Below are 3,678 nucleotides of genomic sequence, written 5' to 3'. Positions count from 1 at the left end.
ATGGACGCCGTCGCCGAGGATGCCGTGGCATCTAGTACCAATATTCATCAGATTCAGGAGGGTGACCTCGTGAGGGTCGGGCCGAAAGGCGACCATGGCATGGTGGCCCATCTCCCGGGGCTACACTACACCGGCCAACCTCTTCTCCCAGCTGCCACCTTCAGGATTTTCCGTGTCGACGGCACAATGGAGACCGCAGAGGCACGCGACATCACCATCATAGACAGGGGCTACTTCCGCAGTGGCCAGTTCGTCGTGTCGGCGTCAGACATTCATCATGGTCGGATCGGGGTCGTCACGGAGTCCAACACCACGCTCGACCTCGTGAAGAAGCCCGTCGGCCACGCGGGGGAGGCGCCGGACATGGAGATGATGACCGGGGTGCCGCCGGGATGCCTGCGGCGCGTCCGAGAGCTCTGCCTCGGCGACTTTGTCGTGTCCGGGCCGTGGCTCGGACGGGTTGTCAAGGTGCCCCTCGAGCTCGACGTGGTGTTCGACGACGGCGCCCTCGGCAGGGTCATCGGCGGCACGCCGTTGACCAAGCTATGCCCAGTCGTGGCCACAAACAAACGCATTTTTCACGACCGGATGAAATCGAGCTTCTACCCGGGCCTGCGTGTCACCTCGCCGGCGGACGGCTTCAAGTACTGTCGGTGGCTTCGTGGATACTGGAAGCCCAGCCGCAAAGTGGGCACCATCGCCAAGGTTCAGATCATGGGAGCTCTCGTCCACTGGATCGCCTCTGCGCACCACGGCGCCGACCAGCAGCTCGTCCAGGCGTCCGCTCCTCCGGCCTACCAGGATCCTGCCGATTTGACCTTCTTCTGCTCCGCATACGATTGCTACTGGGGCGTCGGGGATCGCTGCTTCCTTCGAGAGACACAAGAACAAGGACCCAAGGAGGAGAACACGATGCACCACCGGAAGCAGCCGACCCGGAAGCTCCTCCACCTGGATGGGCGTAGGCGAACGCGGCAGAGGCAGCCGGCGGAGGTCGAGCAACCCATGAGCGTCGCCAGGACCCGCACCATCGTCGACGTGCTCTGGCAGGACGGCACGAGGCAGAGTGGGGTGCCGTCCGCTTGTCTTCTCCCCTACCAGATGACGAGCGAGCACGAGTTCTTCCCGGGCTTCTATGCGGTCGACGGCGCGGCGCCGGGCGCTGCTGCCGCAGCTGATGTCGTAGCCGTCGTAGCTGATGCTACTAAACAGACGACGACTGAGAAGACGCGCGTCGGCATTGTCCGATGCGTGAATTTCGATGACCAAACAGTAGGCGTGTCGTGGTTGACAGAGGCGTCGAGCTCCGACGAGATCGACACCGTGAGCGCCTACGACTTGGCATTGCAACCAGGTCCCCATGCTTTCTACGGACATGTCGTCGTACGCCGGCCGCCGTCAGGGTGTCCTCCTGACGATGCCGCTGCTACCCATCTTTCATGGCTCGGCCGTGTTGTTGACCTCGTTGACGGCCGTGTCCAAGTCAAGTGGGCCGACAGCACCGTGTCGATGGTACTATGCACCGCTAATAATCCCGCATGCATGCATGCATGGTTTTTAAAAGCTTCTATTACTACATGCATGTTTCTGCACCTGCAGTCTTCTCTGCTGATGTTCAATAACCTGTTGGTCAATTGTGTTTCAGGTGTTGCCCCATGAGATTAGTATCGTCCCTGAGCAGTACTACTGGGAACTAGAGGCTGAAATGGGCGGCGACCGCGGCGACTGGGTGGAGGTTAACAGCATCGACGATGAGCGTGAAGATGAGGATTCAGCAAATAGCACGGTATCTACCTATACATCTATCTATCTGGCATTACTATGCACCTATATAGGTTTGTAGCAAGCTGCAGGCAATTCTCCTGGTCACCTAATACTTCTACTATGAACGATGATTGAAGTGCATTAGCCAAAAAAAAACGAATGAACTGGACTATATGCAATTTCTTACTAAGTTATTAGTATGGTTTAGCAATCAATTGATGCGGCTTTCTGAACAAACTTATGATGTTGATTGCAGTACAATGAACCACAAAGCCCACCTGATGCTAGCAATGTCGAGGGCGACCATGATTCGGTGGATGAGGAGGATGACCATTCGGTGGTTGAAGATGACGCTGCAGCAACAAAAGCAAACCGGGAGGGTGCTATCGTCCAGTCTATGTCCCAATTGGCTGGCCAAGTGTTGGCTCAAACCCTGAGGTATTTTCGTAACAGGCTGTCGTCGAAGTCACTAAGCTCAGAATTAGCTCGAGGGACGACGAACGAGGGAGCTCTTGCGCCTTTAACAGATGGTCATCATAGTACAAGCAATCGTGATGCAATTCATGCCACAGCGGCTGCACCGACCAGCAACGACATATGTGTCAATGATGATGACTGTGCCGAGAAGGGCAAAAATATTGGGCACCCAACCGGTGATGAAGATCAGTCTCGTTTCCCACGTTTTGATGTTACACATAGTCCTCTTGATCACCATTACATTGACAACATGGGGCAGGTAGGTTAACCACCCAAAATTACTTTTTTTCTGTTTTCAGATTTTTACTTGAATTTGCAAATATCACCTCAATTCAACAAGAGAACATAAAAAATTACTGTTCTTTTTCAGGGCGCTTGTGGTGGAAAAAGGTGGGTCAAGGCAGTACAAAAGGAATGAAAAATACTGGAGAACAACAACTTGCCAGACACCATATATGTTCGTGCATTCGAGGACCGCATGGATCTGCTCAGGGCCGTGATAATTGGCGCGAGCGGGACACCCTACCACGATGGGCTCTTCTTCTTCGACCTGCACCTGCCGCCATCCTATCCTGATGTGCCTCCGATGGCGTACTACCACTCATTCGGTCTCCGCCTCAACCCCAACCTCTACAAGTCTGGCACAGTGTGCCTCAGCCTTCTCAACACCTTTGATGGTGAGGCATCTGAGGTGTGGTCACCAGGGACATCAAGTCTCCTGCAGGTCGTCGTCTCTATCCAGGGTCTTATACTCAACGACCAACCATACTACAATGAGGCAGGTTATCAGACCCTAGTTGGCAAGCCGGAGGGATGCCGCAACGCACTACCATACAATGAAAATGCATACTTGCTCACCCTTCAGACCATGCTCCATCTGATGCGCCGACCGCCAAGTGGATTTGAGGGATTTGTCAAGGATCACATCTGCCGCCGGGGGAGGTTCATTCTCAGAGCATGTGAGGCATACCTGAGAGGGTGCGTAGTTGGCACGCTCAATGGCGATGCATGCACCATCAAGGGAAGCAAGGAGGATAGGTCATGCTCGGCCGGGTTAAGACTGGCGCTTTCCAACATGTTGCCAAAGCTCGTGGCAGCACTAGCAGAGATTGGTGCTGAGGGGTGTGAGTGTGACCAGTTCCACGAGCTGCCAGACCTGCTTATCGACGGCGATGGAGTGCCGAGTGCTAACTAGATCATTAAGTGCAGTACAGTTCTTCGGTTGTGTATGTCTAGTGTATGAACTTCTGTAGTACAGTGTATGTATACTTTTTTGCATTATCATTGTAATTTTATCCAACTAGTGATAATTGCTTCTTCATTATTGATAATTATTTTATATCTTTCATAAATAGTTAAGGAAAACGATTCAGATCAGACGGCCGATCCAGCGCGAGCATCCGCCGCCTCTCTCATGCGATGTGCGTGTTGCGTGGG

General features: G+C 53.8%; 1 pseudogene; it reads left to right on the top strand.

The window, feature by feature from the left end:
• Positions 1-3,436, top strand: LOC125534796 (annotated as a pseudogene).
• The last annotated feature ends 242 nt before the right edge of the window (positions 3,437-3,678 follow it).

Source organism: Triticum urartu, chromosome 2 (genome assembly GCF_003073215.2).
Source record: "Triticum urartu cultivar G1812 chromosome 2, Tu2.1, whole genome shotgun sequence".
Lineage (NCBI taxonomy): Eukaryota > Viridiplantae > Streptophyta > Magnoliopsida > Poales > Poaceae > Triticum > Triticum urartu.
The sequence above is the reverse complement of the archived record's forward strand: the minus strand, read 5'-3'. Positions and strand labels throughout refer to the sequence as shown.